Consider the following 16,867-nt stretch of genomic DNA (forward strand, 5'->3'; position numbering starts at 1 on the left):
TTTCCTTTATTATGAAGAATTTTACAGTCAAACTTCGTCGATTGAGGGGCTGAAGGATTTTTATACAAAAAGAAGACAATATGGTCAAGGTTGATATGACAAGGTTTCTGGCAGTTTTGCACAAAAATATGTAGTAGGAGATTTATTGTTTTTCCTACATCTATATTTTTCTACTTTAAAGGTGTTTAATTAAGAATGCCTTAGTTTAAAGCAATGTCGCTGTTAAAAAGTCTGCAATTCGAAAATTTTTAACAGTTAACGAAAAGTTAATAGATACATTTTTATCTTTTAACACGTCTTATTACATATACAGGGTTGTTCACCACATACGACACGGAGTATTGTAGCTAAACGATAATATTTTTACAAATTGTAAGTTTTGGGTTCAATGAAGGACTATTAGAGGTACAATTTAAAAATAAATTTACAAGATACAGAGTGTCCCAAATAAGTAAAAAATATCAAAGTTGTATTTTTTTAAATGGAACACCCTGTATATTATTACATTTTTAGTTTCTACGATTAAAATAAAGGCAAATTTGATTAAGATTTATTATACTTAAACCTTACCGTTTTTGAAATATTTTCAATTTTGTGAAATTGCAGTAAAAATTTTAAGGCTTCATTTCTCCAAGGGTATCAAAGTTTTTAATACTAAATATTTACTAAAGTTTATTTACGGATCAGTTATTGTGTTGCAATAATAAAAATAATACTACCTTATACAGAGTGTCTAAAAATTTATTTTAAATAATTATTAGCTTCAAACGGCAATAACTTGTTTAATTTAAATGGAACACTCTGTATATTTTACGAGAATCAGATGCACAATTTAATTGTCTATTAAATTATATTATACCATTTTTTACCTATCTCTTTAAGTTTCCGTAGAAAATGCATTTTCTTGTAATTTAGAACTTATTTATCAATATACCCATCGACTATTGACATTTTAGATTATTTTTAAAGATGTACCAAATTTTTGAAGAGTACAGATACTAATATTGTCGATGTAATTCGTTTATTTCATTAAAAAATAAAAAAAAACTGTTTAAATATTTGTTAAAGACGACCAATTAATATGATTCCAGTATTCAAACTACATTAACTTACTGTTTGCGTTGATTAATAATAATTGCTTCAAATACTAAAACAGAATTTTGTATGGGCATTAGACAGTGTGATAAAAAGTAACACCTTAAAAATGATCTTTCATTTTTTAATAAATGCTTATTTATAACAACAAAGACTTTAATTTGATAACTTATTATTATATTGATTTCTGACTCTAAAATCCACATTTATTTATAATAATTTATTAGCGAACACAATTAAGTATGTCATTAATTAGTATATGGGCGGAAATAATGGTGTTATATTTAATTAATGGTATACCCTTTTATAAAGATTTAAATAGTTTTCTTTTTGCATACAAATGGGCTAGTAATATTATCGTTTTGCTAAAAACGATAATATTACTAGTCTGTACATTTTGTACATTTGTTGCTTTAAAAACAATCTAAAATGTCAATATTCCATAGATATATTGATAAATGAGGTCTAATTTAGAAGAAAATGCATTTTCTACGAAAACTTGAAGGGATAGGTAAAAAATGGTATAATACAATTTGATAGACAATTTAATTGTGCATCTGATTCTCCTAAAATATATAGGGCATTCCATTTAAATTAAAGAAGTTATTGCCGTTTGAAGCTAATAATTATTTAAAATAAATTTTTAGACACTGTGTATAAGGTACTATTATTTTTATTATTGCAACACAATAACTGATCAATAAATAAACTTCATTAAATATTTAGTATTAAAAACATTGATACCCTTGGAGAAATGAAGCTTTAAAATTTTGACTACAATTTCACAAAATTGAAAATATTTCAAAAACGGTAAAGTTTAAGTATAATAAACCTTAATCAAATTTACCTTTATTTTAATCGTAGAAACTAAAAATGTAATAATATACAGGGTGTTCCATTTAAAAAAATACAACTTTGATATTTTTTATTTATTTGGGACACTCTGTATCTTGTAAAAATATTTTTAAATTGTAGCTCTAATAGTCCTTCAACGAACCCCAAACTTACAATTTGTAAAAATCTCATCGTTTAGCTACAATACTCCGTGTCGTATGTGGTGAACAACCCTGTATATCATAACTAAACCAAAGTTCTTGATGTTGAAAAGAAATAAATAGGTAAAAATTTGTTGATTTCTCACAAAATCTGGATTTTTTTTTTCACATTGATCTGGTAGTTGAAGGAATATGAAGTTTTTTTAAGGCCCCGTTGACGAAATTCGCTCGAAAATTTCTGGCAACACTGCAAGCATTGGCGCATGAAATCGACGCATTAATGAATCGCATCAGCGCATAGTGAATATGGGATTTAAATATTATTGGAGAGATCAAATATTATACTAAAAACTTTGAGTCTGATCCAGGGCCTATTTTACCATAATATGGGTCTTATGAGGGCCTTGGGCCCGGTGGTCTGGGGGGCCCGTTAAAGGTTGTAAAATATTCATAATTTCAAATGTAAATTTACATAGCAGAGAGAAAAATTCACAGTCCTTTACAAAGATGCAACCGGGGGGGCATTGAAAATGATGAATAAAAACGTAAAAATATGATTAGTGTTAATATGAGTGTATTACATACATATGTTTAAATAACGAACTTAAAAAAAACAACAGATTTAAAGATTCACTGAAAAAGTAGTAATGTTAATATTAAATAAAACCTTATCAATAATAATTATGCGATCACACCTATCCGTAAAACAAGCAAGCAAAAAAACCTCGAAAAAAAGAAAATAACATACAAAACATCAGGTTAACATGATGACAGATCATGATCAATGACAGATAAAGAATTCTTACGGAAAGTTACACTTTACGATATAATTTTTTAGCTGTTAAAAGCAAATCCCATTTAACTTCGGCGGCGTCGTGACCCTGGCCGAAGGAAGAGTCTTGAAGACGCTCATCCGCGCATAGGAATAAGTTGACTGCGTAGCGTATTGCGTATTAATCGATTCTGAAACTTTCTATCTCGTGTATACATGTTACGCAAGTTTATTATTTTAATCTCGATTTTAATAGATAAATGTGTAAAATGCCACCTGAATATCTTCCGCCATGACATGTTTTTACTTTTTTGTTATGGTAAAGTGATTTGTATAAACTTTATTCAATAACGTATATTTTCCTCCATTTGTGAGACCAGAATCCGGTGACATATACGCGGTCTCACCGGAAACATTACTTATTACTTCGCATAACATGAAGAATATCTATTTTTAATAATGAACACTTCAGAAATACACCAGTAAAAACATTTATTATTTGAGATTAAAACTCGAATTAAATTATAAATATTAGTTACCTATGTTGTTATAGCTTTTATAGGCCTGTTTAACGACTTAATAAGTTACCTAGCGAAAAAATCTGTGCGCGTACCTAATTAATTACTACTGTCAGCTAGTTCAGCTACTGTCTAGGTAGAATATACCTAGAGTACCTACACCTACCTATGATGTAGGTAGATTAAAGCTTATTTTGACGTTACCTCTCACTTCGGTGTCACAAGCTGAATTTTTTAGGGATGGAAGTACAGTACATGATATGGGGACCCTTATTCCGAAAGTAGTACAAAATTAGACCGGGTAGAAGGGCACTATCATCAAAAATCGATATATTAATACCAATCTTCGTAGGGAGTAATTTTTTTATAATTATTTACAAAAAAACATTTCCATTAGCGCTTATGACCAAAAAAAACTTTAAACGTGAATAATAATTTCAGTCATGCGAAAATTTGGTTTAAAAATAGATTTTTTTTAATATAACTTTCATTTAACGAAAAACGAAGGCCTTAATGAAAAAAGAAACAATTTAAAAGTTTCGCTTATGTCTTGACAAGGTATCAAAGCAAACCCCATATTTTTTGCTTTTAAACTAATAAAGATATATCAATAAACAATTAGCGATGTAATGGTTTTTGCGCGCGCAGGCCGACTGCCGCCGCTGCGCCGAGATTTCCTATACCCTTGTATATATGACGTCATGGTGTGGCAAATGTAGCATTTTAATTCGATTTGGGCTCCCTTATATAGGATAACAGAAACATTTTCAATGTTAAAAACAGTTACCTGTGATAAGGGAAATAGAATTAAATAAAATAAGCTTTAGATTGATATAATTAATGTATTTTTTAAAATTAATTATTTTTATTTTTTTATTAACATTTTTTATTTTTTATTAAAACAATTATTTTTATTTTTATTTTTTTATTGTTTTATTTTTTTAACCCAAACTAACAAGAGAATTTTTGAATTTTATTGGATAAGAGGGCCCGAATTTTTGCTTGGGCCTTAGGGCCCGACAAGATGAAAAATAGGCCCTGGTCTGATCATAAATCATACTAACATGCCATGTTATATTTCGTGGAAGAAAATTAAAAAATATAAAATTCAATGCTTTTGTTAAGAACGATGAAATGCAAATTTTAACCGATAAGTAAAGGTGGAAAGTAATGGCCATGCAAAGTAGTGGAACAAAGAAATATAACGATTGCCACCTACATATTTTATTACCTCGAATAATTAAATACAGGGTGTTTCAAAACAAATGCGAAAAACTTCAGGGGGTGATTCCTTGTTCAAAATAAAGGGTAGTTTGTTTCATAAACGTTGAGTTAAAAGTCAACCATTCAGGAGATATCGCGGTACAAAGATGGCGAAAAAATAATGTTTTTATTTTTTATCTTGAAAACGAAAAGCGACACACTAATGAAATTTTATGAAAGCATTACTGTTATAAAAACACACTTTCTGGTAATTTTCTCACTTTTTTAAAATGAGTGGAAGGGGTTGAGATATACTACCCCTATCATTCTTGTTAACGAAATTTAAAGAAAAATCTTAGTAAGCACATGCAAAAAAACGAGTTTGGATAGTTTAGTTTGTTTAGAAACTTTTTTATCTCTTGTGTTTTTTTGATAAAACTCACCGATTTGAAATTAAAAAATAAAATGTCAATTGACAAAATGACAAAAAACATTTTTATTTTTTAATTTCAAATCGGTGAGTTTTATCAAAAAAACACAAGAGATAAAAAAGTTTCTAAACAAACTAAACTATCCAAATTAATTTTTTTGCATGGGTTTGATAAGATTTTTCTTTAAATTTCGTTAACAAGAATGATAGGGGTAGTATATTTCAACCCCTTCCACTCATTTAAAAAAGTGAAAAATTACCAGAAAAGTGTTTTTCATAACAGTAATGCTTCCATAAAATTTCATTAGTCTGTCGCTTTTCGTTTTCAAGATAAAAAATAAAAACATTATTTTTCCGCCATCTTTGTACCGCGATATCTCCCTAATGGTTGACTTTTAACCCAACGTTTATGAAGCAAACTACCCTTTATTTTGAACAAGGAATCACCCTCTGAAGTTTTTCGCATTTGTTTTGAAACACCCTGTATATTAGAAAATTTAAAATTAATGGGAGCTAAGAATAATTCAATTGATTTAGTAAATTCTGTGGCAAATTTAGTTTTGTGGTAGCATGTGAGCTATGAGTGCGTATATGAATACTTAATTTCATTCATTACTTCTTTTGTATTACAGATCTTTTTTGCTAAGTAAAATTTTGAAAACATATTTAAGTTTTACTTTATTTAAAACGCATTTAAAATATCTATAAATAGCTGGTAGAACCTGCTTTGTTAGAAATATTATATATTGCGGATTGCCTGACGATATAATCTTAAAAGTAGCATGAATATAAATTAATGCAAACCATATTTTTAAGATTGATGGTCACAATAGTCACGATATATTTAAATTCAGGTAGACCAATAAAAAATTACATACACTTGGAGAAGTGTCCTTGAAATAATAGCATATTTTTTCTGCAGAATATTTGTTAACATAACAATTTATATTAATTAATATTAATATTAAGTATATAAAACTAAATCGGTTATACACGGTATACATGGCAAGGGCCGGAACGGGTTGCAGTGAAGGGAGAAAACATCCCTAAAGGGGTGGCCATCACGGTCTTTTTGCCGAGGAGCAAGAGGAAAGACACCACCTACCTGCTGAGGCTTATCCAGGGTCAGAACTTCAATGTAAGGACATCGAGTTGGCGAGTCATCAACTCGAGGGAGGAGGGTCATGGTCAGGTCCTCACAATAGGAATTGACCTCAAATCCAAGGAAGCAATAGAGAAAGAGGGACATATCCTCTATTATAGATATGGGACAACATCGGTGTCAGGTCTAAGGAAAGACCAAGTTAAAGAGGTGGAGAAAATGGAGACAGATCCTCCAGCCTTCACCTTACGGGTTCTTCAGCCGGAGGCAAGCTCTTCGACTGCGAAGGGCGGCACGGAGTGCCAAACTTCAACTGTGGAACCGTCTGGTTCAATCCAATACTTCTTAGAGTTGTTTAAGGTAATTTTGTAGAATACGATTCTGTCCTCATTGCGAGAGGTAGTAGACTTTGGAAACTGTATTGCTACTACATCGTGCTTTGCTTGAACAAAAACAAGATCTTGTTTCTTCGATACGTTTCCATGAGGGCTTTGATAAATTTTAAGTTTCCATGGGCTTGGTTCTGATTCTGATGCTCTTGCTTCCTAGTTTGGTTGGTCTACTAATTAGCAGACTGCTACATTTGCGGTTACTTGATTGAAACAGCTTTCCGCTGCTTTCGGCTTCAAGAAATGGCTGCTAATCAAAACCAAACCAAGCTATACTACTTTAGAGCTGTTTTTGGAAAGCTGCTGTTATAGCAATTATTACTGCTCCAACTGCTATCAAAAATTAGTCCATTTTCCCACCTCTAGACATAGAAATGCTTGCCAGTTTCATCTGTAGGATACTGGTGTCTTTATCAATAATTCACTTATCTTGAGTCTTTAGTCTTCGTGGAACTAACCTAGTTTTTTCCCTTTTTGATCCATCTGAGCAGATAGTTATCATCTATTTCATTGATGCAACTGTCTTAGGGCTTGTTAGAGATATACTTTGGAAACTGCAATCTGCAAATGCCTGTAGGATGGATGTTATTTTGTTAATTTCATACCATGAGCACTAAAACAGATCCGATCCTATATTGCGTGGTGTCTTCTGTTAGTATTTTTTGATATTTATTCTGTTTTAGCTTCCTCTCGACGTTTGCTACTTTCTGTAGCCCTGCCCTTCTGGCCAGCTGCCGTAGATATTTCTCATTATATGCTTCTTGGTGAATAGAAGGTGAATTGGTGAATGAACCCTCTATTGTTTTTAGCTCTCCTGTAAAATTTAGAAAATGTTCGTGTGAAAGGCGATGAGATGTAATCATTAGCTACAATATAGAAACTATAGTATTTTTAATACCCATTTAGAATAACACCATCCTTATTTATTATTAATAAATCAGTTGAAACAAAAAATTACCAACAAAAAGGAACGTCGATAACTAATTTGTTAGATGTCACGTTTTTAAAGTTACGTCAAATTTTGATTTCATGTTAATGTCATAATGTAAAATAAGATATAAAAATAATAAAAATGCGATATTCTGATGAATCCAAAATACTTATACTTAATGTAGTAAATTATTTTCAAAACGATTTAGGATCTCAATTTAAGGCAATTCAAAAAGCGTCCAAAGCACTAAAAGTTCCAGTTTTTCATGCGGGTTCAGATGGTTCAAGAAGCCGCATACGTTAAGTTACTAAAACGGCTGGTACCTCTAAATAGGTATTAAAAATACTATATAAATTCACAGTTTTTATCTTAAAATCCTACTTAATTTTCTTAGAACGATCAATAGTTCAACTCGCTATACTTGCTGTAATTTTCAAACCCACCAGCCAAAGCGCGATCCATTTAGAATCTGCTGGTCAGAGCCGACCGCGACCGGCCCCTTTCAAGAATACTTAAGCACGCGGAATTCCCTTGAAATGTGATTCACGTTTCGGAAATACGAAGGACGCGGTCCGTCGATAAGTTTTGCGTTCAAACAAAATAGCAAGCTTGCCGCCCGCTGCAGTCGCGCTCGTGACTTCGTACAATCTCTTCCTTTAACTCTTTTTGTTTGTCTTTACAACGTATGTCGTGAATACAACCCGTAAGTTGACTCGATAGTCGAAGAAGTAAAGAAGTGTATAGAATATTACAATACCTTTCTCGGTTTTGGTTGACCACACTTTATGTTGATTAGGTGGTCAGTGAAGTGAACGCGGGTGTCAGTTTCAGTGCTGTTGGTTTGGTGATTTTATTGAAATTAACTAAAACAATAGTTTTCGACGAGGGATATTTGTAGAACAGAATCTTTGGAAACTACAGTGCTACTAAAAAAGAAAACTTCAAGTAGTTTATTAAGGTACTTTATAGCGCCCCGATTACGTAACTAAAAGTTTAATTGATATATACAGGGTGTCCTAGAAAAAATAGTGCAAATATTTTAACTGGTAGTATAATTCAACCCCAGAAACACGCTTATGAAGTTTTTTTCGCGAAAAAAAAAATTGAAAATTTGAAATTTGTTGAAATTTTGTTTGGTTTTTGTTTAGTTTTTAGTTGAAAAACATAATTTCTTGATAATATGGCAACATAGGTATTAGATTAAATTTACAAGAAAGGAAATCATTTTTTTTGCAAAAAATCATTTTTTTGGAAATTTTCAAAGTAAAATAACTCCGTTATCTTATTTGAAAAACGATAAAGAGAAAATATGTTTCTTTTATCGAGATCTACCACTCCTTAAAATATTTGCACTTATTTCTGGAACACCCTGTATGTGTGTGTTCATTTTTAGAATTTGTGATATACGGTGATTGTATGATCTTAGAGTAATATACGTTTTGCAAAAAAAAAACACAATTTGAGTCGAAGGAATGTTCTTTAAGATGACATGATTTTAATGATGGTTGGATTTTAAATTTATTCACTACATATCACTCTTTTGGTGTACGCTGTTGCCGAAATTTCTTATCTTATAACAAGAAATTAGAATTTATATCTAAATACCTAACCCCGTCATAGAAGTTAGCTGGAAGTACGACTTGATGGTTTTGATGATTAACTAATACAATAGAAATTTCAGGTTAACTCTATATCAATGGCTTTGTCAAAGGAAAAAAAAAGAAAATATTTGACAAAACAGCGGATGCTAAAAAGGAATGAATTTTGTCTTTCAATTTTATGGCAGGAATTAGAACTGACGGACTTTTTTTACGAATGGATAGTGTGTGTTTTTAAGTATTTTATCTTTAATAGTAAAAAAAATAATTTAACATCTGAACAATACAGGAATTCAGGAATTGTGACTTTAAGGTAATCTAGCAACCAGAAGAAGCTACGAGGGTTTAGAAACTTTAGCTCAAACATACCTTTACAGTTCTGATTCATGGTTACAGGGGCGGATACAGGAATTACTTTATAACTATAATATTATACTTTAGGGGGGGGGGGGCCAAACAAAAAATAACGTCAAATATGCTTTTTAGGGCGTTATTTTTAACCCAAAAGGCTAATATTTAACCCAATTCACAGATCTTATGGGGGGCCCGGGCCCCATGGGCCCCCTCTGTATCCGTCACTGCGTGATTATCTCAGAAAGTTGTTGATAATATCTACAACTGAAGTTATATTGTGTACAATTGTTCTATAAATCTCACAATTTGCGGGAAATTGTGTTACAATGATATTGTATTGGTATAGTTTTTATTGCATATATCTTTTTATTTGCGAAATCTGGATACTTAAAACGGAATTTATACGAAATCTGGACACTTAAGTGCCATTTCGCACCAACACAGTCCAATCCAGTCACGTCGGACGTTGCTGAATCCAATCTAGGACAGTCATGAGAAAAACAAATGCGGAAACGAAAGTTGTTTTCAAACAAAACACGTCGTGTACAGGGTGGGTCAAATTCGACGCTTTTAAATGGAAACACCCTTTTCTATAGAAGATAGACGAAAACTAATATCGGTGTCTGGAGCTCAATTTTTGTCAAAAACATGATGGTGAAAACCTCATATCGATATCTGTTACCCTTTCGGAGTTACGGGGTGTTTTTCAAAAATATGCATTTTTAATAAATCGCTGTAACTTTTTTGCTATGGAAAATTTTGTATTTTTATGAAAACATTTCCAAAGTACCTTTTTACGTAGAATTTAATGGTTTAAGTATAATTTTTTTAAAATTAATATTTTAAGAATTATCAACAGAAAATTTGATTTTTTATATGGGACACCCTGTATATTTTTAGTTTATTGAAAAGAATTTAAAATTATCTTTCCAAAAATATAACACACTTGATATTTTGCTCGATTCCTCTTCGAGATATAGAATATATAAAAATTTGCCCGCTTTAAATGAGTAGGCTTTGAACGGCACCGGCTATAATGCAAAAAATTCAAGCTGTGAGCATCAATTAAAACGAAAATAATATTTGTTATGAGAGATGCAGAATTTTATAACAATTTAAAATATATTTAACCAACATCAACACATTTAAACTATACCTAATAACAATAAAAATAAATAGCAAACATGAATTTTGCTACAGGTGTTCGACATATCGACCGTCTTCTGTTATGGACAGACGGGGCAGTTTTTGAACATTTCTCGCGGAATTCATTAACTCAGTGGGGGTGAAAGATACCCTCTCATAACTGCTAAGTATTTCTAATTCTTGTCTAGATTATACGGAATAAGGAACCTTTATTCTTCCGCAAATATATCCATAGGGTTAGATCCATGGGCACTAAGTCAGGCGGCCTCGACGGCTAACGGCTGGGATCTTGCTTAGTTATTCAATTATTCTTGAAATTGGCTGCAAAAATTTGCTGATAACTTCAGCGTTCAGAGGTGGTGCGTCATTTTGCTGGAAAAATATGTTTTCGAGTTCCATTAAGGGCATATCATCAATAAGGGGTCCAAAGCCTACTAGTTAAAAGTGGCGAACTTCAAAAAATTCTGTATTTCGAAGGGGATTATAACAAAATATCAAGTGTGCTATATTTTTGGAAAGGTAATTTTAAATTCTTGACAGTTAATTAAAAATATAGAGGGTGTCCCAAATAAAAAATCAATTTTTCTGTTGATAACTCTTAAATTATTAATTTTAAAAAAATTATACTTAAACCATTAAATTCTACGTAAAAAAGGTGCTTTGGAAATGTTTTCATAGAAATACAAAATTTTCCATAGCAAAAAAGTTACAGCGATTTGTTAAAAATGCACATTTTTGAAAAACACCCCGTAACTCCGAAACGGTAAAAGATATTGATGTGCGGTTTTCACCATCATGTTTTTGATGAAAATTGAGCTCCAGACATCGATATTAGTTTTCGTCTATCTCCTATAGAAAAGGGTGTTTCCATTTAAAAGCGTCGAATTTGACCCACCCTGTACAGTCCAGTCACGTCCAGACAAGTCAAGACTGATAGTAATTCGTTCGGTCGAATTTTTATGCCAGTCATTTGCGATATTTGTACACAAATGAATGTGGAAAGTTTAATTGTTTTGGTTAGAAATGAAGAGGCGATATTTCTTGGCATCATCTAATAAATCGGGAAATAAGTGACTAAAACATCCGAAAACTAGTCTTCTATTATGAATGGGATGTATCCAAAATAAATTTCTCCTTCGCCTTCTTTTTTCTAATCGACGTAAAATTATTACTTTAAGAATCTCATCCATTTTCAAAGCGTTTAGTTGTTAAACTCCTTATTTTTGCTGAAAACACGTTAAAAAAATGGCATCAAGAAACGTCGGACGCGTTTGGTGTGAAAGCAGTGGACTGTAGTGATTTGACTGGACTAGACTGAATCTGACGGGACTAGACTGGATTGTGTTGGTGCGAAATTGCCCTAAAACGGGTATTATAAGGAAACTGCAGGTCGCACAACGCTCAATGGAACGAAATATATGCTGGTAATAACCAAGAGAGACCGTAAAAGACTAGAGGGGATACGACAACAGGACACAGATAATAGACGTCATCCACAGAATCAAATCTCAAGTGGCGATGGGCAGGACACCTGGCAAGAAGGACGGACAACAGATGGACCTCAAAAATTACGGCATGGTACCCACAAGAAATCAAGAGACCTAGAGGAAGACTAAACCTGAGATGGTACCATGATATTAGGAAATTAGCATTGATAATTTGGACCCGCATAGCCAACAATAGACAACAATATGTCCAACTCCAAAGAGATTATCAATAAATGTGAGGTGGCTACATCATAATTGGAAATAGTTGAATACGTTGGGGATGATGCTGCTCTTTTTATTGTCGGAAGTTTGAGCAATTTGTTTGTAGTTTTGATATCTGTTTGATTCTCCGAAAACTCTGAATTGACTTTAGCTATCAGATCGGCTCTGTATTCCGCGGATATTCTTCTGTATTCTGTGGCTTATTTTTTCTCAATATCTTTAAATATTAATTAATACCAGAAAAGTAGTGGCGGGTAGTCCTATTAAGTTTTGCAAATACCGTAAAATAAGTACGTTGATTTGAAATATTTTTCAATTAACTGAAAGAGAAATAATTATTAGTAGTGACGGCTTATTACTGTTTATTGTTGTTATTCAATTAATTGTAAACAATTTGTTATCGTTGAGTAAAGGTGCAATTCATGTTTCTGGTCTTAATTCGGTTAATAGATTGTATTAAATCTTTTAACGCTACCGAAGTAAGCTTTTTCGAAATTATTTATAATTATTTATTGGAGAGGTTGGTAAAAGTAAATTATTTGCTTGGGTAACTGTACATTCACAACTTTTGTTCCTTTTTTGTTAATAAATATAAAAATAAATATAAAACGATCAAGTTTAAAAAGAAATTAACTAAACTTTGTTTTCAACATTATACAGGGTGGCGCACCTCATTCGCCTCGGTTGATTATACGAAAACGGAAAGAATACAAAATATTTTATGGCTATATGTGGGGAGGTAATGTGCACAATTTAAAATTATTTTGAAATGTACAGGGTGTTTCAGAACTAAGATCCATACCAAAGTTATATTTTTTCTTATGGAACACCCGGTATTTTATTTCATTTTTAGATTCCTCGGCCCAAAAAAGGTATTTATTATAAGGGTTAAATATGTTTAAAATCTTTGGTTTTTGAGATATTTAAAGATATTTAAATTTGCATGCTACAATAGAATAGATTATTAACACCCTGTACATTACTTTTCAGAATTAGTTCTTGTGCTGAGTTTAAAGGTAGAGAAATAACCTTTACAGAAAAATGATATTCCTTCCTTAAATGTATACAGGCATATCAAAAATTGCAGGTCTATTTTAAATATTTATTTTACATAAAAACTTCGTTATTTCAAATGCAACACTATGTATTTTTTTAAATAAGTGGAAGCAGACTTAAGTGCTCTTTCAAACTATATTAGGGTTTCCTATATCTATCTGGCTCAGATTTTAAATAAAAAGCGATTTTTCAATAAAATCGTAATCAAGATGGCTAGCGTTGTCATGACAAGTTTCTAGTGACAGTTAGTAGCTATTTTCAAAATCGAAATTAGTTTATGGACTTATTTAAATTTATACCAGTTGACTTTTATTTAATTTACCTACAATAGTTTAATAAATAATATTTATTAAATATGTGTATATTATTCTATCAAGGAAAACGAAGAAGTAGTTCTTTGAATTCTTTTACGATGACTTGTAGATATATGCATTTTCTATAAAATAGCCAATCACGGCCAATTCATTTTATTCACTTCCAACGACAGGTTTCTGCCTAATGGTTAATAGGTTTTTTATAAACCACACTACCAGCTCTGCGAAATAGGACAAGAAGTTTTTCAAAGAAACGCTTATCGGGAAGATTCCTATTTGGATATCTTTGAGCATAAGCCCTTGAGGCCAAGAAGCAATTTTCCTCACAAAATAATATCACTAGTAACATATCTATTCGTTCCGACAACAGATACTGCTTTATTTTTCTTGATAAAATAATGAATATTTACTTATTAAACTATTGTAGGTAAATTTAAGTAAACTGTTATAAATTATAAATAATAATGTCCATAAACTAATGTCGACTGTGAAAATAGTTACTAACTGTCACTAGAAAATCTCCATGGCGACACCAGCCATCTTGATTGCAATTTTATTTAAAAATCGCTTTTTATTCAAAATCTCAGCTAGATAAGTATAGGAAACCCTAATATAGTTTGAAAGAGCATTTGAATCTGATTCGATTTATTTAAAAAAATACAGGGTCTTGCATTTGAAATAAGGAAGTTTTTGTATAAAATATATCCTTAAAATAGATCAGCAACTTTTGATAGCCCTGTATAAATTTAAGTAAGGAATATCATTTTTCTGTAAAGTTTATTTCTCTACCTTTAAACTCAGCACAAGAACTAATTTTGAAAAGTAATGTACAGGGTGTTAATAGTCGATTCTTTTGTACCATGCAAATTTAAATATCTTTAAATATCTCAAAAACTAAAGATTTTAAACATATTTAACCCTTATAATAAATGCCCTTTTTTGAGCCCAAGAATCCAAAAATGAAATAAAATACCGGGTGTTCCATAAGAAAAAATATAACTTTGGTATGGAGCTTAGTTATGAAACACCCTGTATATTTTAAAATAATTTTAAATTGTGCATATTGTCTCCCCACATATACCCTTAAAATATTTTGTTTCTATATCTTTCCGTTTTCGTATAATCAACCGAGGCGAATGAGGTGCGCCACTCTGTATAATCTACAAAAGGCTAAAAGATGGTTACATTAGACACCCAAAATTGCAGTACACAGTCATACTAATTTTCGTCATAACGACTCTGTCCTGAGATTCAAACTCGCAGCCTGACCCCTGACTGAGAAATCTCAGCTGAAGGGCTCTGTATGCTGTCAACAATCTGTCGAATATTATAGGGTGGCAGAAACTATTGGGGAGTGGAACTACTCTTTTCTTTCTATTACTATTATAATTATTGTGATACCGGGGTCCCTTAGGTCACACGTTAGTGGTTAAATAATATTCTCCCTCAGGCTGCTGGTGCTGACGATTAAAGCTCCGCGCGCACTGAATAGGTATCGGCGAGAGCGAGCGGCACGTAATTTTCAGTTTACGTTAAAATAAATGTAAGCCCGCGCACCGCATCAGATCGGTGCGCTCAGTGCGCTCGGTGCGCATCGGTGCGCTCAGTGCGCTCGGTGCGCTCGGTGCGCTCGGTGCGCTCGGTGCGCTCGGTGCGCTCGGTGCGCTTCGAGCTATCGGCGTTACTCGCGCCATCAGGCGAAATCAGAGAATGCATGGGAGGGGGCGAATAGTCTACGCCGAGCGACTGTTTTTAGTGGAACGGTTTTACATTAAACATGTCCGATGAATTATTAATCGAAAGTGTACGAGACCATATCATACTTAATATGCGGTTTCTGATAAAAATTTCTTACAAGCACGTAACCTATATTGTTTACTACACTAATTCAATAACTGAATTAGAAAACCTTCCGATTAAACCCATTTATTTCTCATCTCGTTTTGATTATCTCACATTATTTTGAAAATCGAATTTAAATATCGTCAAAAAACTTATCATATTATTTAATTTTTGTGGTTTGTTTTGACGTTAGTAATAACAGCTGATAAATAGTCATTCTATGTTACTATGTTGATCGCTCCGTAAAAGGTACAAATAGAGAAAATAATATTTATGTTTGAATAAAATATTTGTACATATATCTACCGTATGATAGAAAAAAACGACGTCCAGTTGGATGGGAAATGACGATTGATGACATTTCCTATATAAATTTACATATAAAATGGCACCGACCTTCATTTCATGGTCATCGCTGATGCCGTTCCTTTTCGATAATACGGTACTATAAAAACTATTTATATTTTTTCTTTTTTCAATTTTCTTTGACTTTTTTATTATATTTTAAGTTTTCAAAATCTTGGTTTTAAGTCAGTAGTGAATAAAACGAAACTTGTGTTTACATTTTGTTTAATGATTGACGTTTCGACTAATTTTAGTTCGGTCTTCTTTAGAATCTATAATATACAATACAATTTTATCACTAACAATGTGTTTAATATATAATTTTTTCTTACCACAAACGTAGAAAATTATTTATACGTATATTATAGATTCTGAAGAAGGCCGAATTAAAATTGGTCGAAACGTCAATCATTAAACAAAATGTAAACACAAGTTTCGTTTTATTTACTACTGACTTAAAACAAAGATTTTAAAAACTTAAAATAAAAGCGATATATAAATGTTTGTAATGACACTTATTTAGATTAAAAAACTAGAAATAAAAGTTTTATTTGACTATTTTTCATATCTAGCTTTGTTTTTAAAGAACAAATTAAACCCTTTTGAGTTATACCAAATTTGTTAAAATCGGTTAAGCTAAGAGTCATGTAGTATATTTTATCCCCATCTTCCACTCTATTTCACTAATTTTATGTGGTTTGTTAAGATCTAAATTTATTAATGTGTGTTTGGTTAAGATCTAAATAATATCAATTTCCATCATAAAGCATAAAATATAAAAAGTTGCATAAAAATATAAATAGTAATAATACTTTATAATTTTTTGAAATGCCGAATGAATTTGACTAAATTTGAATAAACTTCTCCTCGTCTATGCTCAAATTTATGCTGGTGACGTACTCTCGACCGCCGATCGTGCGACTCCAGTGCGCGGCTACAATCGACTTTCCGACAGGTCGTGTCGGTCGCGCCGCTCGCACCGCTCGCACCGTTCGCACTGCTCGCTCTCGCCGATACCTATTCAGTGCGCGCGGAGCTTAAGGCATGTTCACACGTTATTGATGTCAA

The 16,867-nt window shown here is 32.0% G+C and overlaps 1 protein-coding gene across 2 annotated transcripts in view; it reads left to right on the plus strand.

The window, feature by feature from the left end:
• The window catches only part of LOC115889764 (putative ferric-chelate reductase 1 homolog), a 76,473-nt gene that overhangs the window by 23,185 nt on the left and 36,421 nt on the right, over positions 1-16,867 (plus strand). Inside the window, exon 1 of one of the 2 annotated variants that reach the window (XM_030909837.1) lies at positions 8,034-8,393. The exons of the other annotated variant lie outside the window; for it this stretch is intronic. The gene's annotated coding sequence lies outside the window, so the exon portion shown is untranslated. Of the gene's footprint in view, positions 1-8,033; positions 8,394-16,867 lie in introns of those variants that run through there. 2 annotated transcript variants of the gene reach the window in all.

This window comes from Sitophilus oryzae, unplaced genomic scaffold (genome assembly GCF_002938485.1).
Source record: "Sitophilus oryzae breed Bouriz unplaced genomic scaffold, Soryzae_2.0 scaffold_847_pilon_pilon, whole genome shotgun sequence".
Classification (NCBI taxonomy): Eukaryota; Metazoa; Arthropoda; class Insecta; order Coleoptera; family Curculionidae; genus Sitophilus; species Sitophilus oryzae.